This window comes from Hyperolius riggenbachi, chromosome 1, assembly GCF_040937935.1.
Source record: "Hyperolius riggenbachi isolate aHypRig1 chromosome 1, aHypRig1.pri, whole genome shotgun sequence".
In the NCBI taxonomy this organism is placed as follows: Eukaryota; Metazoa; Chordata; class Amphibia; order Anura; family Hyperoliidae; genus Hyperolius; species Hyperolius riggenbachi.
In genome coordinates this window covers 486,814,363-486,840,880 of record NC_090646.1, presented here as the reverse complement: position 1 = coordinate 486,840,880, position 26,518 = coordinate 486,814,363, and the positions used below count along the sequence as shown (strand labels likewise).

Below are 26,518 nucleotides of genomic sequence, written 5' to 3'. Positions count from 1 at the left end.
CAGGGCTTGTTTCCCTATGTGTTTAAGTGCCTTGACTAGCTGATATCATATGAATCACTTTTGAAGTGCCTTCTCTGGAATTCCCTCAGTAGCTATTTCCTGTAACGGAATTATCTCGCCAACCGTGCAAACCTTGCATTCTGAATGGCACCCACAGATCCTTTTTTTTTTTTCAACAATAAAGCTTTTATTAAAAAAAAGAAGGTATAAGTACAAACAGCATATATATATATTCAGGTACAAAATATACTGCCCACAGATCCTTTTACCTTTTTTTACAGATGCTTTAGGCCATTTGATTTTTTTTTAAGTTTTTAGCAGCAGAAGTCTTGTTTTGCACAAAAATGTAACAATTGGACACCATCCATGCTAAGCTATTTGGTTGGTATATTTGAAGACATAACAAGAAAAGATGTTTAGGTGATACCTTTAATGACTAACTGTACAAGATTTCTATGCAAGCTTTTGAAACTTTAAGTTTCTTCTTCAGGCATGTTTCAGAACTGGTTCAGAACCATACAAAGACGTGTACTACTTTGTATGGTTCTGGTCTACTTCTGAAACATGCCTGAAAAAGAAACTTAAAGTTTCGAAAGCTTGCAGAAAACTATTGTACAGTTAGTCAATAATGGTATCACTTAAACTTTTGTTGTTATGTCTTCATATTCTCTCCATGACTAATACCGGACCACACGCAGTTGGTATATTTGTAAGAGTTTTAGCTTAATAACTGTTATTTGAAATGTAGATGTAGTGTGGGGGGAGGTGGATGGGAGGTTCCTCTGGACAAGTTTGTGCTAAACTCCAATTTAAGTGTTGCTTCATCTACTAAATGCACCACTGACCCCTCAATACTTTCACCTTGTCTCTGAAGTGAAATTACCCGTTTCACCAGCATCTAGGATGGAGTATTAGGCTCCAGGCTCCTTGATCATGATATCTTGTAAATCCACTAAATATTTGCTGTCTCCATTTTCTGAATGGCCTTTACAGTTTTTGAAGCACAATACTCTATGACTCTTACAGTTGCCACAGTTCAGTAATCGCCGTCTCTGTGCCTTCACTGGCCCCAAGTGTCTATACAACCACCTCAGAAATACTGAATCGCATTGCACCAAGCAAAACAGAAAGTCTGCTTATAGTCTTTACAACATGCATGATTGAGAAGAGCAAAATAAAACATAAAAGAGATCCCTCTCTCATTCATACTAAATCAGCAAGACTATTTTTCTCTAATTATAGTTAAAAACACATATCAGTGTGCAGATACACCCTCACCCACAACTACTTACCTAGAAGCTGCCCTATACCCCACTTTTATGCAGTCTTCAGTGAATATTTATGTTATCCTATGCCATAGGTCCTTTACAACAGTTCAGGTGTAATATCAGCCTGCACTCAGGCTTTGAGGCGATGTGACAAGATGAGCGCTGGGTGGAAACAGCCAAGTTGCTGCAGAGATGCAAGTAAATATGTCCAATTAACTATGCAATCATGATGAAATGTACATGGAGGTTAAGGGGGTTGGGGCAAGGCAAGACATGATTTCTGAAGTTGTTATATGGGAGAAATTACAGCTGCACATGTTTTATAGCGGACATTATGGTTACACTTGTCTTGGGGGGATTATGCCTGCATTATTTTATGGCATTATGACTGCACTTGCTTTATAATGACTGGTGTGGATGCACTTCTTACAGAAGGACATAATGGCTATATTCGTCATGTGGGATATAATGGCTGCACTTGTGATGTCAGGACCTTATGGCTGCACTTGTGATGTCAAGACCTTATGGCTGCACTTGTGGTATGAGTACATTATGGCTGCACGGTTTATTGGGGCCTTTGTGGATGCCCTTGCCATGTGGAGGCTGACGTGCACCTGCTATATAGGGGATATGATGGATACACTTTTTTCTGGGTACTCGGGTTATCTCTCACAACCGCAAAACATTCTGATAAGTTAATTAACATCCTTGTATTAATGCTGTAACATATAGTGTGGCAAATAAACGTAGTATGCCTCATAAAAACTGCATTGGGAATGCACATTCAGCTTCTTAAGCCTTGTACATATGCTGGTTCCTGGCTACGGTGGCCAGTAAGGCTGCCTCTACTGAGAATCTCTAGGGTGTGTACATCAGACCCCGAATCCACTCGATGTGTCAGCAAGAAATCCGACTGGCATATTATCATAGCCGAACACTGGCCTATAGAATTGCTCACCTTGCCCAATTCATGCCTATCTGTTATGTTTTGCGCCATCGGCCCCTCCTTCCCTACAGGCTAGTGACACATCTGTATAGAACTCAGCCCTAAACTGTTGCCTGAGCGATAAAGTCCAAATTCCTATGTGAGACAGTGCTCATGCAAGTACAAGGCTTAATTGACACTTCACACACTTATACAATATGGCTGCATTTGTAATATGGGGAGTATTATACCTGCACTTGTTATATAGGGATATTATGGATGCAGTTATTGTGGTGAGCATTATTGTTGCACTTGTTATAGGGCAAGTATTTTGCCCGCACTTGCTGTAGGGAGCACATTTTGTATGACTCTGTGAGACAGGATGGCTGCATTTCTTATTCTTACATGTCACACAGGCAGCAGGAGCTCTTGCGCTGACATCCTATGGTGTGTGGTTGTTTGCAGGGAAGGTCAGTGCAGCCAGAAAATGTGAGCCCTTATCCTGGCATAGTCCCACTGTGGTGTACTGTTGTGCCTTGACATTGCTAGACAATCAGGGACCTTGTGTGCTCCACCAAGAACTGGAAATTTATGAGTGGTGCTAGCAGTTAAATATCTGTTACATGACTCACATTCTTAAAGGAACACTATCAATTAAAACAACTTTTTTAATACTCTATATTAGGTACACACAGAGCTGGGACAAGGTCCTCCAGCACCCAAGGCTGAGACACCAAAGTGCGCCCCTCCAGCCCTCCCACCCCAGCCGTCACACACTGATTGCTATTAGACTAAGAGGGCCACAGGGCCCACAACCTCCCCAACACCTTAATATCTAGTTATCTGGCTTGCAGTCACTGCTATGTATCCCCTTTTCTCATTTCTTTCTGCTTCAAACACAATTAGGAATGACAGCTGAATGAATTGTGCGCCCCCTCCTACACTGCGCCCTGAGGCTGGAGCCTCTCCAGCCTATGCCTCGGCCCGGCCCTGGGTACACATTACCAATAGTGCTAGGGGCACTTTATTTATTCACACAGTTATCTCTCTCTCTCTCTCTCTCTCTCTCTCTCTCTCTCTCTCTCTCTCTCTCTCTCTCTCTCTCTCTCTCTGTCTTAAAATATTCCTTTATTCCTCACACAGCTCACTAATATACTGTACTGAAGAGATAACAGGTAGAATGTTGCTGTACTATAACTAGCAGTCAGGGAGATGCATATGCACCACTCCTGACTGACTGGCTGTTTGTGATTTTACACTTCTGGCTGCATCTACTGTAACTTCCTAGGCTGCTGTGTGCTGTCAATGCTGGGAGGGTAAGACATACGGATAAAGATCCTGATAATGCCTCTGTAAAAGAGAAGTGAAGGCAATAAACACATATTGCTGGAATCTTTAACCCCTTATCACCACCTGAATAAGATTCTTTCAGCAAGGTGATTAATAAACTATACACCGAGGAATTGATAGCAACCCCCCTGTGCAGGAACATGGTCCAGTCCTGCAGAGCCGACACTTTCTATATCTTGAAATGATGGGATGATTTTACATCAGAAAGGCAGCGCTGTGTGAAGGAAGAAATTGTTGTAGTTGTGGTAATGTGTGTCCTAACATACAGCATTAGTATAAAAAGGTTGTTTTATTTGATAGTGTTCCTTTAAGTGATAACACACAGCTTATAGTGAGAAGAAACTTTAAACTATAGAATTTGTAGTCACGAGACACCAATAACATCAATAATAGTATTTGTGCAGTCAATGGTGTCAATCCAGCATAGTACTTGGTTCTTCTTTTGACCTCATTAACAAGCCCATCAAGGCTTGTCATTCTAACAGTAGAACAGCTGGATTCTATCCAATTTGGCCTCCCATGTGTGAACAACCATCTTACAAGTCAGCTGTTAGTTACATGCTGTTATTGGAGCTTGACTGGAGACAATCTAAAATGTAAAACTTGTTTGGGATTTGCAAATAGAGTATTTACGATATGACCTAATTAAACGTCAACCCAAAGGGAATAGCTAAATGCACAAATGAAATGCATACTTATGCTTATGTGAAATGTTTTCCGTTTCCTTGTTTTTTCATCAATCAGTGTTACGATTCATACTGATCTGCCGCACTGCATGGCCAGAATTGTAGTACTACTATATCTTATTTTAGCACTGTAGCCTCCAGTAAAGGAATTACACCTTGAGTGTATCAGATATAAAAAAGACAAGTTCTAGAATGCTGGTTTTACTTGTGGCCACAGTTAAGGTGATGGGGAAATAGTACCAGGCATACAAAACAGAACATCAATAGAACTCATGTTTACATGATGTGGAAATGAAAAAGAAATTGTTTTGAAGGAGAATTTGCCATATCCAGATATACTGCAGCTTTGACCATTGTTTTGGATAGAAAAAATAATGGCAGTTTTATAAGATTCACCCTTCTTACTTGTCATAGGGTCAGCTGACATAGCGGCTGCAGCATATGGCACCAATTATAGGGAGCAAGAAAAGATGACTGATATGTTGTGGGTGCTATTGAGTTTGACATTTTTGCACCCATCGCCAGTAAAATAAGCCTGGTAAGCATTGGCATAAGAGTATTGCCAATGTCTTTACAAATACTTTGCTATTTCAGGTATACAACACTGTTTTGCCTATCCATAACCTTCACCTATCTCCACCAATGCTAACCCCTTCTTATCACCTAGCTCTAACCTGCCTTCTTTGGCTCCTTCCACACTAGGTGCATCTTTTCACACCTTCTCGATTGTGGCACTAAACATGTCGCTGCATGCATTTTCCAGACAGCTCACACTTCTGTTATTCATGACTTTGACTATGGTAATTAGTTATGGTACGCTGGAACCAAATATGGTATGAAAGAAAAGGGCCTAATACTCCTGCCAACTAACCCCCCACTCGTCCCCAACATTACTGATGCTGAACTGTAACCCCTACCCACCTCAACATTAACCGAAGCATTTTCTCTACTTGTGCTTTCTGATGACACAGCACCAAACAATGCATGGTTCAATGTTATTTGTGCTGAATTAACTTGCTTCTGTACTATCATTATTGCATATCCTAGGATTACTCTGGCTAGGAATTCATTTAACTGGCATTGTGGTGCTGCTTCATTGATATGCTTGATCTGTGGTGGTCCACCTGCTCTCTCTACCTCTGTGGTAAGAGCAAATACAAAAATATCATGGGACCTGGGTGTGCAGTTTCTTCTAGTATCGCATAACATTTTGCTTGTATTATATAACCTAGACACTTGATGCATGAAGCAATGGTAAAATTGCCATGCACGGGCAGACTGTGGCAATTTTACTAGTACTAATGACAAGGGGGCAGCATGCGTTACCCTGTTAGACTCAATTTGTGTAACTGAGCTCTCACATCAAGTTTTTGGATTTGCATGAAAAATAGATCATATTGTAGGTTATAATTATGCAGAAATATAAAACATTGAAAGGGGTTCACTAACTTTCAGGAATCGCTGAACCTGGTAGCCAGCATTTAAAATGTGTAGGACAAAAAGTACATCTTTATTGATGACAAATACTTTTTACTTTCTTTCTGAAACAGTTTTATCACAGATTGGGACTAATGTCAGAATACTGTGAGGGTCCGCTGTATATTTCAACTGAGGATCCTTAATTCAATAAAAGAAGGCCATGATTTTCCAAACTTGGTAGAAAGCCCTACTCTTTTCTTGCCCTAACAGCCACTTAATAGCCCAATGCTTAGAACGTCAGTGGCCAGAAGGGGACAAAGCTAACCTCCATGTCGTGAAACATCAATACCCTCTTGAATAGAGTGCCATTAATCCAGGTACACAGAAATTGATTTGAAAATTGTCTCAGTTACAAGTATTTGCAGACACTACAAGGTGCCTATGAAAGGGCTTTATTCCTAATTTGGTCATGTTCTATGACATGTTCCTTTTATTCCCTTTCCTGCTGGCTCCTTTGATAATATGGAAAAGAAGAAAGATAAGTGCATGTTTTGCTGGTAACCTCATATATGCACAGAGGTTGCCATATCGCTATAACGTTTTAAAAAAGCCATTTGCCCGGCTTTAGGGCTCCTTCACACTATGTGCATTGCTTTCGGTTATGACCACATGGTTCACAGCACAGTGTGTGTTCCCGTGCGTTGTAACGCGGTGGGGAAAAACGTAGCTCATGACCCACGTGGTTTCCAGTCGAGTTCAATAAAATCAAGGTTGCCGATATCCGTGTTGTAATGCTTTGCGATGCGCATTAAGTGTGTTTGAAATACATACACGAAATCACGTATCTGCATGCATTGTGCAGTGTGAATGAGCCCTTAGACACGTTTAAGTCACTCTGCTGCAATAGACATACTGCTAATCTGGTCAGAACACCTAATCTACTGTACATGATTGTTCTGGTCAGGGATCCAGAATGTATTGAAGGCAAAGGATCAACACAGCAGCCAGGCAAATAGCATCTTTTTAAAGATCAGCATTAATCCCTCACTATTTAAATATATTCCCTGACTTTGCTTCTAGAGGGTTTTTCACCCACATGGCAGGTGATAGTGGTATATAAGTTAAGAGTCTAAAGAACAGCTTGGTGGCTATTTGCTTGCACTATAGATACAAGGTTGTCACCCCATGTGGCTGAAAAAAGCCCGGATCAGGTGACGGTCATCTCATATCTACGACCAGTTTAATAACTTGTAAGATCTGTCCCTGTTGTGACCTATTGTGAGACAAGCAGCATATGCTGTATGCTGAGAGAGATAAGAGCAAAGGGATGGAGAGAGGAGGCAAGAGAATATCAGCTCTACAGAAAAATAGCTGAAAGTAAACCAAAGGTTAATTCATCAAAGTTTTTTTTTTTATCCTCATGTGTGATGTACAACTGCTTCCAGTGTTATTCTATGGGATTTATTCATCAAACACTGAGAGATTTTTGTACTATAGAATAATATTGGAAGGAGTCTCAACTGACATAAGAGAAATGAGAAGCTTTGATGGTGCTTGTGCAGAGAGAGGGGTGGAGGTGAGGGTGGAGGAACCACATGCAGAGTAGAAAAGACACTTAGGAAGCCTCTTGCAGATGAAGGCATGCAAAAGAGAATAGATCCATACTGAGGTATGGATAGCTGAGCAATATGTAGACAGGAAAAGTTCATTACCTTCAGTAATGCTAAAGGGTTCAAGAAGTGATCATGTAAAACAGCTTTTGGTTTTACGCTGTCATCAGTCTGGAGGGCATAAAATTCATGATTTGCATTAAATTGGAGTTCCTGGGACTGTCAGAAAACGTGGACCCAGCTAGGGATATGGTTCATGTGAAAGCTGACTGGTCTGTGCAGAAAAGTCTCCCTCTGGTATTTCACTAGAGACAGATTAAAGTGAAATGGGGCAGTAGACAAGTAACAAATTTGGACTCACCCTTGACCTTCATTTTTGGTAAGATTTGGTGATTAGCATCAACCAGGCCCCTAGACGCTCCCCAGGCCCTAGGTACTTGCCTACATGCCTTGTGGATAACCTGGCTCTTATGTTCTAGTAATGGCTTGCTACCACTTTAAAGTTGGGAGCAGAACTCATGGCATCAGTAAATATATGGCAGTGTTTCTTAGCATGAGTCCCTGGATCATGCGTCCCAATATATTATTTAGCCATGTGCTAATGATATTACCTAATGTGAAACCACCGGATCCAGCACCATATGATCTTGGTAACTTGGTGATGGGAATTATTGACTCCTCCCAATCTGGTAGGCTGGTTTGGTTGGAAACAGGGCCGAGGCAGAGGCGAGAGAGGCTCCAGCCTCTGGGCGCAGTGTAGGAGGGGGCGCACAACTCACTTAGCTATCATTCCCCTATTATGTTTGAAGCAGAGGGAAACAAGAAAAGGGGATACATGGCAGTGACTGCAAGCCAGATAACTAGAGATTAAGGTGCTGGGGGGGTTGGGGGCCCTGGGGCACCTCTTAGTCTAATAGCAATTAGTGTGTGATGGCTGGGGTGGGAGGGATGGAGGGGAGCACTTTGGCGTTTCAGCCTTGGGTGCTGGAGTATCTTGTCCTGGCTCTGGTTGGAAAAGACTTGCTAGTGCTAGGGATGGTTAGGGCCTGGTTTCTGGACTGTTTTGTAGCGAGCTGATTTCACCAGTGTCTCAGTATGCAATATACAGGGAAATCGGACATATGGCCTCAATTCATAACAGGCTTTGCAGTAAAAAAAATCTGGGAGGGAAAATACCGCATTCGGTATTTTAGACTTTTGTGTGCTAATTCATAAAGATTTTCACAGCTGCCTTTGAAGTTCGGTAAATTACTGCAGCTCATTGAGCGGTACAGCAGAAGTGGATCTCTCTTTTGTTTCAAGCTGTAATTACCGTTCCCTGCACAGACTCACAGAGACTTCCACTCACAGAGACTCCGGTTCCCTGCACAGACTCACAGAGATTTCGGTTCCCTGCACAGACTCACAGAGACTCCGGTTCCCTGCACAGACTCACAGAGACTTCGGCTCCCTGCACAGACTCACAGAGATTTTGGCTCCCTGCACAGACTCACAGAGACTTCGGCTCCCTGCACAGACTCACAGAGATTTTGGCTCCCTGCACAGACTCACAGAGACGCTCCCTGCACAGACTCACAGAGACGCTCCCTGCACAGACTCACAGAGACTTCGGCTCCCTGCACAGACTTACAGAGATTCCGGTTCCCTGCACAGACTCACAGAGACTTCGACTCACAGAGACTCCGGTTCCCTGCACAGACTCACAGAGACTCCGGTTCCCTGCACAGACTCACAGAGACTTCGGCTCCCTGCACAGACTTACAGAGATTCCGGTTCCCTGCACAGACTCACAGAGACTTCGACTCACAGAGACTCCGGTTCCCTGCACAGACTCACAGAGACTTCGGCTCCCTGCACAGACTCACAGAGACTTCGGTTCCCTGCACAGACTCACAGAGACTTTTGCTCTCTGCACAGACTCACAGAGACTTCGGCTCCCTGCACAGGAGACTTGCATTGTTAAGGCCGGGTTTCCACTGCTGCGAATCCAGGCCGATTCCCCGCCCACGAATTCGGATGGATTTCAGCAGCCTATAGAAGTCTATGAGAGCCATCCGAATTCGTTGCCGAGGAAAAATCTGAGGCCCTGCAGCATAATTTTGTGCGTAGCTGTCTGAATCCCTTAGCCGCGCATAGCACGGCTAGAGGGATTCGGCTGCGAGAGGCAACAGCTGTGCCGGCATCGCGTCTCGCAAGACGCATGCCGCCGCACAAATGGAAACCTAGCCTAAGACCTCACCAGAGGTGTCGGTAATTATCATCTCACTTACCACTTGTTGAAGGCTTTATGAATTGACATTTGCTGACAATTTACTGACGTGTTGGAGGTAATTACAGCCAAGTCAGTAATTTCAGTTTTTCATGCGGTAACAGCCTTTATGAATTGACACTTTGCTAAGTGCTCAGGAAAGTCTGCTGTTTTCAGCATTACTGCATGCTGTAATGCTTTATGAATTGAGGCCATCGACTGCATAGACTGCACACTGTCTGATGGGCACACTTTTGAACTGCACAAAGCACTGCTGCTGTGGTGCTTTCCCATTCAGTATAGTTGAATGGGGTTTTCACTGCAACTGAGTGACATGACAAACACAGGTTTAGTCAAATACACTGCCACGTTTTTCAGAGCAATGCAAGAGTGGGTCCCCAGTCCCTTAGTGTGAAGGTTTTGTTAGTGTTAGGGTCAGGTTAGGGTTAGTGTATAGTTTTCAACACAGAAGGATTCTGAAGTCATTATGTTTTCTGTTTCAATGTGTATTTCTTTAAGCAGTATACTAGTAAAGAAATACAAGTAACATTCGTAAGTATATGCAGCTAAATTGTCTGACTCAGCTTAATTATAAAATTATACATAAGAATAAAGACGACAGCAGTTATTAAAAGTACACCACCCACAGTCCACATTACAATTTACAAAGTACTCACAGATGAGCTTAAAACGTTCAACATTCAAAGTGAAAATCTATACATTATTAAGGGAAAGATACAGGGGCGTAGCAATAGGGGGTGCAGAGGTTGCGACCGCACCGGGGCCCTTGGGCCAGAGGGGCCCCGAAGGGTCCACCCTCTATCACAGTATTAGCTCTCTATTGGTCCTGTGCTGGTAATAATCACTTCTATAGATGCTTTGAATAGTAGTAATCCTTAACACACTGTTCCCAATCCCCTTCTTGCACCTCTGACACTGTGGTTGTCCTTGGCAAGTTTTGGTGCGCTGTATCAATTGTTATGTATAAAGTTCTTGGGGGGGCCCCATGTAAAACCTGCACCAGGGCCCACAGCTCCTTAGCTACGCCACTGGAAAGATACTCATGCAGTGATGATTCATTTGTCTTACCCACTTTGGCTTAATACATTAACATAACATATAACATGTCCTAAATACTTATGCTGGTTTATGAGAAACAGTATAAAACAGTACGTGAAGAGAAAAGGAGAAAGAAAAAATAGTAAACAACAGTTAACAAGAGTACAACATAGATTACAGAGGATTAAGAATGAGATGAGCAGTGCCATTTTTAGGCATAGGCAAACCAGGCAGATGCCTGTGGTGACACTTGCAGAAGGGGGCACTGGAGAGCTGTTCTTCACGCATTGTGCTTTATGTAATTCTTATACACAAGTGCTAATTCTGCTAAGAAAGGGATGGATGGTAGTTGTAGCATTCAAATAAGCATTGTTAATTAGCATAACAGTGATATGGCAGGCACAGTAAAGGTCTGTACACACGCCAGATGAAACACTGTTGAGGCGGCCGATAATGACTGCCTCTTACGTACAGCAGCCTCGACCCCTCTCGATTGTTCAACCAGTGATAAGTCTCAGCAAATCGCTTTGACAAAGAGCATTGATCTCCCCACTCACCTGGATCAGCTTGGTGTCGCTCCCCGCGCCGGTCTGACAGCCCTCCGTCAGGGGCAGGTGGTCATGGTGGTGGTAGCAATAGGGGTGATATGGGATAAATGTGACACCATAACATGTGGTACTGAGGAAGAAAATTACCTCCAAAGGGAATCCGGGTGGTGTCTACAGCTTTTAATAGTTTCAGCAAAACAAGAAGCAAAACCTTTATGGGTGCATTACAGATTTCTAACACCTGGTACTAATGGGGTATCAGAGGCATATATTTTTTTAGTCGCAAGTTAAAATGGGCATGGATTTACCCGTATAAATCTCCTTTTGCTGTTAGTAGAATATTCATAAAATCACTTCAATTTTACCTATCTCTCACATTTACCCTCCCTTTCCTACACTAATCCCCCCCCCACCTATGTCTAACTCTAACCCCTCCCATATACACTTAATACTAACCTTCACCACTATAACCACAATTAACACCTAACACTAAGCCCCCCCCCCCCCCCACACACACACACACACCTAATACTAACCTTTATCACTATCCGGACAATTTACGCCTAGCACTATGCCACCTGTACCTATGCCTAACACTACCCTGCCATCACTTATGCCCAACACTACTACCCCCACCTACACCTAATACTAACCATCACCACTATAACCACAAATTTACACCTAACACTACACCACAACCTATACCTAACACTAACCACCCCCCACCTACACCTAATACTAACCTTCACCACTATAACCACAAATTTACACCTAACACTACACCACAACCTATACCTAACACTAACCACCCCCCACCTACACCTAATACTAACCTTCACCACTATAACCACAAATTTACACCTAACGCTACACCACAACCTATACCTAACACTAACCACCCCCCACCTACACCTAATACTAACCATTACCACTATAACCACAAATTTACACCTAACACTACACCACAACCTATACCTAACACTAACCACCCCCCACCTACACCTAATACTAACCTTCACCACTATAACCACAAATTTACACCTAACACTACACCACAACCTATACCTAACACTAACCACCCCCCACCTACACCTAATACTAACCTTCACCACTATAACCACAAATTTACACCTAATACTACACCACAACCTATACCTAACACTAACCACCCCCCACCTACACCTAATACTAACCTTCACCACTATAAGCACAATTTACACCTAACACTAGAGGACCCCCCGCCTAATGCTGGGAATACAAGGCTCGATTTTGAGCCATTAAGATGGCTCGATACAAAATTTCCGACATGTCCGTTCTCCCTCCCCATTTTTTCCTCGCTCGATTCCGGATTGAAGTGAATGGAAAAAGATAAGAAAAACGAGCGGAAGATAAGAGAATTGACTGTGAAATTAAGCGGCAAAAGGATCAAGTGGGAGAATCGAGCGGCAAAATCGAGCCATGTACGCCCAGCATAACACTACCCCGCCACCACCTACGCCTAATACAAACCCTGCCCCGCTCCACCTACACCAAATACCAGGGCCGGGCTGAGGCATAGGCTGGAGAGGCTCCAGCCTCAGGGCGCAGTGTAGGAGGGGGCGCACAATTCATTCAGCTGTCATTCCTAATTGTGTTTGAAGCAGAAAGAAATAAGAAAAGGGGATACATAGCAGTGACTGCAAGCCAGATAACTAGATATTAAGGTGTTGGGGAGGTTGTGGGCCCTGTGGCGCCTCTTAGTCTAATAGCAATCAGTGTGTGACGGCTGGGGTGGCAGGGATGGAGGGGCGCACTTTGGTGTCTCAGCCTTGGGTGCTGGAGGACCTTGTCCCGGCTCTGCCAAATACTAACCTTCAGCACCATACCCGCAATTTAACCTTGGTGCCGCGTCTGCTGCAAAATTTAGCATAGCAGAAATTCGGTGCTTGCCGTAGCTCCCAAATTACCTTCCCCGTGCTGCTCCCTCCGCAAAATCATCTTGTGCGATTTGCGCCTAAATAAAGCAATGTGTTCTCAGAGGGCTGCCACAATGCATGCTAGAAACTAGTGTCTGGCATCCTTGTGTAAGAGCTCTTAGCCTCAATTAACCTAAAGTGCCTTCTAAATGATATATAGCAAACATACAGACAGGGGAACCTCGTTTGTTAAATGACAGAGCTTGGGTTAAATCGGGCATGGTTTAAGTGGACTGAGGTGTAGCAGATCCTCCTGTATCTTCATCCTTACTGTTGTAAGAAAAACAGATATGAACATGCTTATATGTGAACATAATTAGGAGCTCTTTAAATGAGACAAAGAGGACATTTAAGCTTGACCGGACTGTAAATGGTTAAAATACTTGACCATACTTGGGAAGGTTGACCAATGCTAAAGAAAATTTAGATAAATATGCGTTTTGTAATGGATTCCATTACGAATTTTACAATTTGTTCATAAACACACTTGGGCACACTGATACATATACTGTATATACTGCAGACAAAGAGCAGATGTAGTGTTGGTGAAAACTATAACATGGCATGTGTTCATGAGAGCCTATTACCATCTTACATTTGCATGACATACAATCTCCAGGTGTTGCATGAGCACATTGAAATTACTAAATTGGAAAAGTGAAATCTCTCCTCACATTCTTGGACTTTTCCTTGGAATTCTGCATGGAGTGGTTATGCATGTATCCAGCTTAGAGTTTATCTAATTGAAAACTATATATTTATTTGCCCAAAACGTTTAATAATGATAGCAACTGAGGCTCCGATTAGCTTGCACTTCAAATGCAGCAGCAAAAACAACAGGAAATACAAACATATGGACAATGTGCTTTTTGTTTGTAATTAGAAAGAGAGAGAAATTAGTTGCTAATAATTCCATTTTGCATACAAGTTTAATGGAACCTGTATGCAGCTCAGAAATGGGCCAATCACATGCCCTTCCAACAATTTGTACTGGTCCAATTCTAGGCTGCATAAAATTAACATGGAAAGTGGAATTAATAGCATCTCATTTCCCATGTCTAATCTTGGCAGGTGCTCCTCTGATTTACATGAATTTGATGTTTAGTTGCAGGTCTGCTTTGAATGACAGCATATATAGACTGATGCTTGTTTTCCTCCACAGTGCTGTAGCATTGTACAGCCATTTTGCAGATTTGGATGGCTTTTTGGTGCTTGCCTGCAGTAAATTATATATACATTTGTTGAGCTCACCTGACACTGAATTCATTTATTCTACATAGTGTAGGTACTGCGCACTCCATGTTGTGTGAAAAGATGACATTGTGTGGCTGAGATTCATAATTCTGCCTAGGTACACTTATCACTTTCTTATACATGGCAGTGCTATCTGGACGTCAGAAAAGGTGTTTGCAGCCTTCTTTATTGCTCTCTCATTTTTCCCCAGCTCTTTGTCTCTTCGCTATCTTCTGCATTTAACTCCACCCCCAACCATCTCAGGCTTATTCTGTCACTCTGCTTTTGTCTTCCGCTCTCTCCAGCTCTCTGCCTCTGTTCTGTCTCCTTTCTCTGCGTCCATGATTATTCCTGCAAGAAATCTTGACGTCCTCCTTCTATGCCTTGCTTTGTTTTCACTGCTGACAAATCACTGATGCTTGTGTTTATTTCCATATTGTATCTGTGGCCGTCATCCATGCACACACCCATAGAAGACATTCAGCTCTCCTCTTATGGGAAGATAGTATACTGAAAGGCTGACATGGGCTCATTTATTTTGACTGTTAATATGCCGCAGTCTCTCACTTGGAGAAATAGGCGCTACATTGGCAGCAGGCTTTATGACCTAGCCTTCACACTCTTCTCTTCCATAGCTCATTTGATGGAATAGACTGAGTAAATCATTTTCTGCCTGTGTCTTTTGAGTAAGGAATATTTAGGAGACCCCACTCCCCTGCTTGCTAAAAAAGAAGGGGGGGGGGGTAGGGTTAGACACACTTGTCCCATAAAACTAAGCAATTGATTGTTTCTGCCAGTATGTGTGACAAAAAAGGATTGGCATTTTGTCAGCGTAATTGATTAGGAAGAAGATAAATTATTGGTGTTCTAAGGACAGCGTTATATATTAACTGCATAGCTGAGACAGAGTCCGTCATGGCAAGGATAAGGTTAATGACAAGGATGTGTGACAGCAGTAGTGGATCAGTCAGAGTTGCCATTTGTAGGATGCTAAAAAAAAGAGCCATGTGCTCCTGTGATAACATAAGGCTCTATTAGCATGCAGCACGCACCTAATCCCATATGTCACACACTCTGATTAAAACCCTCTGTCACAATATGTAGGCATCACATGATTAAATGTGATGAGGAACATATGATCCAGTTCATAAGAAAGGCACTAAGACATACTGTACTCCTGCAGGAGAAGAAGACCCAGCTGCCAGGCTCTGCCACTATATATAGGGAGCTCATATTTTCGCTCACAGACAGTATGTCGACACCTCACTCTCTTAACACACCGTTAGAAAGTAATTGTATTGATTTTTCCATCCTTCTTCACCCTCCCTTTTCAGCTGTCTCTCGGAATATCCTTGTGCTGTCTCTATCCTAACATCGTCTCTTGCAGCGCATCCTCTGTCTGTCCTCTCTCCAGTGTTTCTTATGCTGTCTCACCCTTTGCTGTCTCAATTTATACTCTACCGTTCTGTCTATGAATATGTCGCCATAAAGATATCTGCATCTTCTCTTACGCTTTTTTTTATTTATGTCCACCTGTCCTTCGCTACACGTCCTTCATGCTTATCTGTGTTGTCTCTTTGAGGGTCCTTGTATCCTTGTACATGTCAATCTCATTTTTAGTTATTGCTGTCTTCTATTAGAAATGCATTCCTGTAGATTTCTGCAGTCTCTTTCTGCTGGCTAGCTGTGCCTTTCTCACATCTGTTTTTATATGTACTTTATTTTTCTTATTTGTGTTCTTTCTTTTCTGTGTTGTTTATTTACACTTCTCTGTAGAGACCTTAGTGCCCCACAGACACCAAAAGGCAACAGATCTTTAGAGCCCTACCCGGACACCCTAAAATGTGAAAACTCAACATTGCAGGGCAGCACGGTGGCATAGTGGTTAGCACTCTCGTGTCATAGCGCTGGGTCCCCGGTTCCAAATTCAGTTAGGTCAACATCTGCCAGGAGTTTGTTTGTTCTTCCCGTGTCTGTGTGGGTTTCCTCCGGGAACTCCGGTTTCCTTCCACATCCCAAAAACATACAGATAAGTTAATTGGCTTCCCCTTGAAATTGTTCTGAAGGTGGCCACAATTTGCTGAACGATCAAACCTGGACTGGATTTATTAGACATTCTATGCAGCCTTCATCTGAGTCCTAGTGGACCATAGTAAGGATTTCTGCAAGGTCGGTGTGGTGCCAATCATGCAAGGTCCTGGAGTCATTACAAATCATATCACTGGAGGTTCATGCGTGTTGCTGCAATTGCATGACTATTTCACTAAAACATTAGCAATCCTCACTGCAGTCTGCTTCCAGGTCTGCTAAATCTCTTAAGTTCTCTGATTAAGTTCATTGATTTTAGACCTGAAAACTGTAGTAAGTTAAGCTCTTAGTGTTTTTAACATTAATAATGATTGCTCTTAAGATTCCCAGAAATTATAGTGTTGGGCACATGCTCTCGGATATTCTCACATTTGGAACCCTTTTACAAAATACAGGCCTGCACTGTGTAGGACACAACCCTAGAACAGCGCCTAACAGTGTCTGCATTATAATGCTGGGCTTACCTACACTTGCAGTGGACAAGAATGCTATTCAAAGTTTATTGAAATGACTGGAGCTGTTTAAGACCTCCATACAACTGATATTTGTACCCCGGTGAGCCATAGTAGGATATGGGATACGGCGTAGAGTAGGAAATGACTGCTGGATGTCCACTCTTTGAGGAGGAGTCTGTTGGGCAGGTATAGATATTATGCTTTGTGCCAGTGTTCTTCCCTGACATACAGTATGTGGTGCCAGTACGATCTGCATCATTCATCTCCTCCATCAGTATTCATGCAGCACATGGATGTAGCATAGACGTCATATGGCAGAAGGCCCTAGAGCTGTTGGATCACACCTGCACATCTGACCACCCACCTCACGTGTCTGTAGAAAACATTAGAGTTGCTAGAATGAGATTCTTTCAACCGTGTATTAACTTCACGCTCTGCTTTCCTTCTCTCATTTACTAATATCACTTGTGAAGTAGGTTTGCCATAAAAAAAAAAAATGAAGGCCGCCATTGTTGACCTTCGGAAGATGCCAGTTGCATGGCTGAACAGGTGCAGATTAGGCTTGTCAGGGGAGTGTCAGAACACACTTGTGATCTGCATATGTGTTCCTACCCAGTGATTTAGGTTGTATAGCCAGAAGAAACATTTCAGACAGAAAACCTTATTTATTTATTTTATAAGGGTGAGAAATAATATCTTCTACTTGTTTTTTGTTATCCTCCATATTCCTGTGTTTACAATATTCGGCATTAACTACTCAAGCTGCAGAGATGGATTAAGTTATATTGGGGCCCTAGGGAAGGTAGTAGACTTGGGCCCCCCTTGTGGTCCGTTTGGTAAGCGGAAGAGAAATCAAAGAAGGTGGCAGGTGGGCCCCTTGACAGCCACAAGGCCCCAAGCCTTTGCTTTGGTTGCCTGGTGGATGATCCTGCTCTGTGAAGCAGCATATATTGGTGGAGTAAACTGTGATTTTCAATAAGGAAACATGGAAAGCTAGTTTAAACTTTTTAATAATCAATATATTCAACGTTCTGCTTTGGTCAATTCTGTAGTTTGTGGCAAAGAACCATTGTTGGCTGTTTTCCTCACTGCAGGCAGTAGGTAGCAGGAATGGCAAAACCCCTGAGCCACTACCATTGTCAGCACTAAAGAGGAGTAGGGCAGGAGAGTCAGGGAAGGAACTGGAAATGGTGACAATAATTACAGGAATAATAATAACACAAGAATTCCGGTTTCGTATGTTGTTTCAGTATTTGCAGGGATTTCCTCACACATCACATCTATATGCTATAGATAGGTTGAGTGGTTTCCCGTAAAACTGATGGTATACTTCTGTAGAAACATTGACACTATGCCTACGATTGAGAAATTCTATTGCGACTGATATGAATTGTTCACTATACTTTGTAACCTGCTGAGGAAAAAGTGTAGATGCCATATAAATATAACTAATAATCATAGTTGCCAGCATAAAATGGGGTCTTTTGGAGATACGAATGGTGGCACAGGAAATTATTTCAGATATTCAACAGGTCTTTTAAGTAACTAAAATATACTTCCTTCCAGTCTTGCTATCTGATGTATCATGTTTTTATAACTCCCAACTTGTTACATTGAATTGCCTGTGAGAAACAGAAGTACTCCCTGAACCCATCAGGTAAATGTGCCCCTTGGGATTCACTTACCACATGCTGAAAACCTGTGCAGTAGAGAAACAATGTATACAGAGGGACCCTCCATCTGTTATCCTCAGGTGAGAGAAAATTCTCGGTAGAATTAAGACTGACTGGAAGTTGCACTGTAAATTTTGATTAGCTGAGAAACCAGTGATTGCAGTGAGAAGACTGTATTAAAGAAAGTGAGACTAGTGAAGAAAGCATTCTGTGTGAAGAATCAGTTTACTCATTCAGGATCAATACAGTACCAGCCAGCGGGAGGGACATGATGACAGAGGAGATGTTTTTTGGTGCCTCCACAATAAGTCCATCTACTAACAGTTCCCTGCTGTCTTTCAAAGTGCTTTTGAACTTTTCAGATGTGAGATTTCAAACAGTTTCTGATGCCGGCAGAGCACATATTGTGTGATAACCAACAGACTGCTTATACTAGACAATATAAAAGCTTACCATTAGGTAACATATCAGTCACTTCCTGCTTTGTGCTGTGTGTCACTAGTCCCTCCAGTGGCATTTTATGGGACTCTCTTACACTGAGTCTGCTGCCTTTCCTGGCACAGACAGCTGTGGAACAATGAACATGTTGAAAGAGCCCATGCTTTCCTATGAGCCCATTTACACAATTCTTTTTAAAGTAGACCTAAACTCTGGCACAGGAAAGAAGGAAAACAAAATAATGCACCCTGTATATATTTAGAGACTTTAGCCTGATTAATTACCCCTCATCTGTGACTAATCACAGGTTGTAATTTAGTCTTTCCCCGTCTCAGCTGACTGCCATGACCAAGCAGCTAATTTTTAAACACAGGATGTTAACCTTATGTCTGCTTCCTTGAAAGCAGGAAGTAGATACACTGCAGTTTTCATGCAGGATTTGTATCAGTTGTAACAAATACATGTTTTTTCTTTAAGGCTGCTTACACACAGGGACGTTACAGGCGCACGTTAGTGCAGCCTGTAACGCTCCCCAACGCACAGCAATGTAACACAAGTGGGCTGTTCACACAGCCCATGTTGCGTTACATGTAACGCTGCGCGTTCTTAAGAAAGTGCAGCATGCTACGGCGTTAGAGCGGCTTAAGCCGCGTTAGACTGTCTGCACATGCGCAGTCATGTTGGAGAGGAGCGGAGAGCGGCCAGGCACATGGCTAATTAATATTCACTGCACGTTGTGACGTGCAGTGTATACTTCCTGGAGCGGCCGCTCTGTGCGGCGATTGGCCGGCGGGACCACGTGATGCCGCATGCGCACAAGAGTACTCATCACGGCATCACGGACGCCAGAGTGAGCTGCACAACGCGGCTCACTCTGACGTCCACAACGAAGAGCACCAGGCGTCGCGTTAGGTGCACGTTATGCGACCTTAACGTGGCACCTAACGCAACGTCTTAGTGTGCAAGTAGCCTAAAGGTTATTATGCTGCTGCTTATCTTTTAGAGCAGAGAGGGAGTACAGATCCGCTTTAAACATATCTGGTTTTGTTACCAAAAGGGACAAATTGGACAGATGCTGTTTTTCAAACAATGGCATGCATCTGCTGCTGAAGTCAGTGGATGTTGCAAGGAACCCCCAGAGTGGTACAGCATATCCATGCTATATGAATACGCCACCACACCAGCAACTGTGATCCAAGCCTAAGATGTGCATAGTTGCTGTACATGTACACTGAAGGGTTTATGAGAAGTAACTTTTAAATATCAGGACTGGGCGCACTGGGAGTCCTGAGCTTGTAGCAGTGGATTCTGCTTTCTCCGTGAGTGACCTTGAGGTTCTAGAAACAGTTGCCATAGGCAATGTTGAAGTAAGGGGGCAGGTTAAAGTAAGGGCCGGTTCACACGGACGCTTCGTTGTTAAATGCTCCCATTCAAGTGAATGGGAGCGTTTGTATCGGGTGGCGCGTATCATTTACCAGTGTTTGCACAAACGCGGCATTTCAATCCCGATTTTCCCCGTCGTTCCTGGTGACCTACATGCAGCGTCCAGGGTCGGTTACCTCCGCGTCTTCGTGCCCCCCTGCAGGGACAAAAAACACAGATCGTGACAGGAAGCCCCTGAAAGCCAGTGAATGCCCCTGAATGAGACGCTGCTGAACGGGACACTGCTCGAAGCCCGTGTGAACTGGCTCTAAAGAGTAAAGAAGAGGAAAAAAAGGTTGGGAATGAAGTATACAGGCCAGGGATTGGATAGCTGTAGGGACAAGGGAAGGACAAAGAATGTTAAGTCCAAATGCGGTGTAACAACCTTACTAGTGTGTGAAAAATAGAGACTTAAAGAGGGACTCCAGTGAAAATAATGTAATAAAAAAAGTGCTTCATTTTTACAATAATTATGTATACATGATTTAGTCAGTGTTTGCTCATTCTAAAATCTTTTAAATCCCTGATGTACATTCTGACATTTATTACATGGTGCCATTTTTACTGTTGACAGATGATGTAGCTGCTGCATGGTTTTTTGGCAGTTGGAAACAGCTGTAAACCGCTATTTCCCACAATGCAACGAGGTTCACAGAAAGGAAACTGCCAAGAGTACGTACTCAAAATTTCTTTGTTGGAGGGGTTTCACCACAATATCAGCCATACAGCGCCCCCTGATGTTCTGTTTGTGAAAAGGAATAGATTTCTCATGTAAAAGGGGGTATCAGCTACTGATTGGGATTAAGTTCAATTCTTGGTCGGAGTTTCTCCTTAAGCTAAGTACCCATGGTCAGATAGATTGAGGATCTCTGCCAATGAACGATTGTTCCCTGATCCATCTGGTGTACGCTTGATAGTAAAAAAGGAATGAACATTGACCCGGACGGAGAGCTGATCGATCGATTGTGACGTGACCCGTCATGACGGTCATTCAAAACCAGCGTTCATCACGGGGAGTCTGCTGTTGTAGACATTGTTTAATGAATTTTCGTTATGCGATATCCCAAAAACGATCATTCATCGCAAAAAATCTTCTGAAAAATCTTGCCATGGCTATGGACTTGTACAACGGAAACACAAATTACAATTATTGACAGTGCTGTTAAAACAACTCCTGACCACTCACACATTTGCACACACCATAAATGCACAATGCAATTAGGGTTCTGATTCCTTGTAAAATTGAAGTCGAAAACGTTGAAAATGATAAACGACTGGGCCACCCTGTCATGGTAGTAACTGAAAAAACATTGAGCAAATAAATGAATTTGTCTAAAAAGATCAAGGATTAAGCATTTGGATAATCAGGCAAGGTGCACTTCGCTAAGGAGCCTGTATGACAAATTCTGCATCACCAATTCAACATGAACAAAGCCTGCCCCAAAGTAGGCACCAAAACTTGAGCCAGGAGCAGACAGACACCAAGAAACCACGAGTCTTGTTATTTGATAGACCTCACACCTCATACTCTCTTCTGTCAGTGAAGTTTACAAGTTATTTTGTTTGGTGCTACTGCTTAGTTGTGGTTAAGAGATTTTTGTTAGGGTTGATTGAGAGGTGTACAACTGCTTCTTGGGGACACTGAGGCATATAGAGTTGTTGGTTTATTAGTAGGAGTTAATTTACAATAACATCTAGTGGTAGTTTTGTGTTTGACAATTACATTGGTTAAAGCTCTGGGGTCACTAGAATGATGTAAGATTGTAAGAACTTTGGTTATGCATAGCAAGCCATTCATGGATAGGAGAACATAATAATTCTGTTTTTTGTAGGAAAGTCCAGTGGCATTAGAAATAATATACTTATCTACCGGGTAAATTATAATGGCGTACAGCATGAATATTTTCTTTTGGACTTTCTATATTTCCTTTACAACTATTTTGGTAATGGGTGTTTAAATTATCATTCATCAACTGGTAGCAGGGCCAATTTTCCCCATTTGTAATCGCCTGAATTGGCTGTCTTTATTTGCATTGTCTGGTTGTAATTGGATTAATGGGTTGTGTTTCTATTGTTTTGTTATCTGTAGGTTGGCTTGCTACAGCTGTATTTGTTCATTATCTCTGCACTTGCTTGTAATGTTTGTATTGATTGATTGTCATTATGCTTTGCCTGGTTGTGTTTTCACTATTTTGGCTACTTCTTCATTCTTATCTTTTAAATGTAAACGAATACTGGAAATACTGCAGACTTCTATGGACTGTGGACAGCTGTATAGAACTTTATATAGAAAGGCATCTTACTCGTAAACTGTCGGTCATTACCATTGGATAGCTCTTTGTGATTACGTCTGTCTTTGTCATTACCCAAATAACATTATTACTATCTAAATGGCCATACACTTATTGATTCTTCCCATCAATTTCCAGCTGATTCAATCACTCGATCGAATCACACAACATCAACACACTGGCCCAATTGATCATTAGATCGATTTTGGGGCAAAATCGATCAAATTTGTCGATCATACTGGATGGAAGATATCGATTGGCAGTGGGTCAGGAGCATTGGAAGATCTTTCAATAGATTTTAAACAGATTTTTTTCTAAAATGTATTAAAATGTATGCGCAGTGGGTGGTCAATCAAGATATGTCCCTTTCTGATTAGAGTATGATCTGAGAGGAATCCGTCAGAAGAGAATCAGTGGTGCAACATGGCCGTGCAATCAATTTTTCGATATTGTGATGACCGACATACATGATGGACCCCGGGTAGTGTCCTCCCAAGTGTAAATGTATCCCCCCCCCCCCCCCCCAGAGAAGGCTAGAAGTCACACTGGTGGACTGGCAAGACTTTAGTAAGCACAGGGGGGGAGACATTTTGACATTAAGAGGGCGGCCAAGAGGCTGTGGCGCTAGGCCGATTTCTGAAAGAGTTCATGCTGAAATCTATCGTAAATTGGTGTGCCATGTATAGGCAGGCAACAGATGCCTCTGCAATCAGAGTGGATCTGTCTCATGGTCAAGTGATGTATGGCTACCTTGAGACTAAATGTTGCCACACACCATACAATAAAATTATCCAGTTTTACGGCAATTCGTTAAAAAACAATCAGTTGTACAGAAAATGGAAACCTTTTTTTAATTTGTTTGAGAAATCTGATCGAATTTCCCATTTTTATTTGATAAGAGAAGATCAGAAGTATTGGATTTTTTGATCAATTTATATGAAAATGTAATGGTGTAGGGTAGATTGACAATATGTTGATGTACAGACCCTGAGTTTTCATTATTTTTTTTCATAATTGGGGAAACATTTAACTTATGCTTATAGTACATTGGTCAGATTTTTTGAAACGTTACAATCAGTCAGAAAAATTGAAGTGAATGTTAAACTTTGTCCATTTTAGCAAAATGCGGACATGGCTCTTAGGGCCAGGAGCCACAGGAGTGCTTTCAGGCATGCATTGGAATCGCTGGCGATCCAAAAGTGTTAGGTTAATGAAAGGCTATTGGGGTTATTTCACAGGAGCGATTGCGATTACCCCAAATCGCAAATCTGGGTCCTGCAACATTTTTTCACATTCAAGGTAATTATGGGCAGAATTGCAATCACCCCGGGAATCATGGTTAAAATCACGGCACGTAATTGGAAATGCCTCTCCTGCTTTGATTAACCACTTGCCGACCAGGGGATTTTTCAGTGATCGGTGCTGCGTGGGCTCTACAGCCCGCAGCACCGGTCAGGAGTGCAGCAGGGCGATCAGACTACCCCCCTTTTTTCCCCACTAGTGGGATGTCCTGCTGGGGGGAGTCTGATCGCCGCCGGCTGCATTTGCTTAGCGGGGGCTCTTCAAAGCCCCCCTCCGCAGCGTTCTCCGCCATCTCGCCTGCTCTCTCCCTCCCCCTGTGAGCTGTGCATTGAAGGATAGGCTTCAGCCTATCATATGCCGGCGATCCCCGGCCAATCAGAGGCAGGGGATCGCCGATCTGCCTTACGGCGCTGCTGCGCAGCAGCGCCGTATGATGTAAACAGCGGGGATTTCTTCCCCGCCTGTTTACATTTTGCCGGCGAGCCGCGATCGACGGCTCTCCAGCTGTTCACGGAAACACCCTCCGTGAACTGACATGGAAAGGCCGCTCGTTCCAGTTTATGCTAATCGGCGTTAGCTGGTCGTCAAGAGGTTAATAACGCTTACTTTTGTTTTTGCTTGTAACTGTTTTTTAAGAGATAAACATGTAACTTCTAATGTATTTGCACCAGACCTTTAAGGAGTGCAATAGACAATTTACAAAAACTGTTTGGCTCTGTACATTCGTTGCAAGGATTGGAATGGCAAACAGTCTGTTTATATTATTTTACGCACAGATAAAATAGAAACATTCCATAGTGTTTTTTTTACAGAAACTGACAGATAGGAGTGAAACGTTCTCTGTCAGTCACTGGAAGTGTTGAATATCAGGAAGAGAGCCTTGTCTCCTGTGCAGATAACTCTTGCAGCAAAGTGGCAGTTTGTGGACAGTGTCTAAGCAACCATACTCATCTTTAAAGGAAACCTGAACTGAGTACAATTATTAAAATAAACACATGATGTAGCTGCAAATGAATATTACATATTAACCTCACCATCAGTTACTCACAGAAGCTCACCATTTTCTTCTGACAGTGATCCCTTCCAGTTCTGACAAGATTTTGTCAGAACTGAAACATACCAGTTGCTATCAGTTATATATCAGCTGCTTTCAGTTACATCTGAATGTGCAAGGTAATGCCCATGTTTCCCTATGGCTCAAGTGGGTGATATTACAGTTTAACAGTATGCTGACCAGGAAGCGGTTATGGGGTAATGGCCATTTTCAAAATGGAGGACAGAGAATTCCATTGATCACAGTGGACAAACAGGACGCTGGAGGGGAGAAAGAGATTGAGGAGCAGACTACATGGGAGGTAAGTATGACCTGTGTATGTTTATTTTGACTTTTTATTTTCAGTTCAGGTCCTCTTTAATAACATTAAATAGTAAAACAAAAGGCTTGTATCTATTTGTATCTTTTTTTTTTTTTTGACAAAAGTTGAATTTCCTTTGTAATGACCACCATTGAAGCAGTTTTATTCAGCAAAACCAACAAAGAATGGTGAGGAACCCTGAGCAATCAGATTTCTAGTGTGCTTCCAGTCACGGAAATATGGTAGTATTGCTTTACATGTGGCCCATCTGAAAACCAATAGCCTGTTAGTATGAGAAATTGTTTTCATTCTATCCTTGAATTCTGATGCACATATTACTGTATGGGCAGCATTGCTGCTCCTGCCAGGCCCCGATTCCTGCTCCTGCGGCTTCTGGATGCAGCACAGTCAGGGCAATGCATAATTGCACAATTCTCTTTACTCCTTATCGCCTTCATCTGACAAGAGCTTGTTTATACATACCTATGTTTTGATTAGAGCTTTGTTCAGACTTTGAATGGGGAAGAGAAAGCAGAGTCTCAAAATCTGGAAAATATTTCCAGCTGGGATAATAATAATAATAATAATTTCTGTCCGAATTATTATTATTCAAAGCGCTTGTGAGGCAGCCACTAGAGTGCACTTAGCAGGCAGTAGTAGTGTTAGGGAGCTCTTTACTGAATAGGTGCTGGCTTATTGAATAGAAAACACCAAGATTTGAACACAGGTCTCCTTTGTCAGCGGCAGAGCCCTTAACCATTACACTATCCGGACAGTGCACTTCCTGGGTGGAAACTCTCCTTTGCTAAGTTTTGATGAGATTGTAAAAGAGGCGACTTAATTGAAAACATGAAAATGAGGAATTCTACCTTCTTTTGATAAATAAGCTATCCCTTCGTTTCACTTCTGTATATTTAACTCTGTACCTTATATAAACAAATTCAATTCTTATTTACTCCACGATGATCATAGCAGTTTCTGTCAAGACTGGGAGTATTCAGATAGTCTCTCAGTTTGTGCAGTTGTGGAAAATAAGCAACAATTGTTCTGGTCTGTGCAGCTAATTCTCATTGTTGAAAGAAGAACGTACCTCCGTTGCCTGTACTGAAAGTTGGACTGGCAGCCAGTTTTAGAAATTCTGACAGAAAATTTAAATGTTTTAATAATATTAAATTATAAAAACATTTGTGCAG

At 42.5% G+C, this 26,518-nt stretch overlaps 1 protein-coding gene across 4 annotated transcripts in view; it reads left to right on the top strand.

The window, feature by feature from the left end:
• ZFHX2 (zinc finger homeobox 2) overlaps window positions 1-26,518 on the top strand; it is a 149,701-nt gene that overhangs the window by 46,724 nt on the left and 76,459 nt on the right. The gene's annotated exons all lie outside the window — the stretch shown is intronic.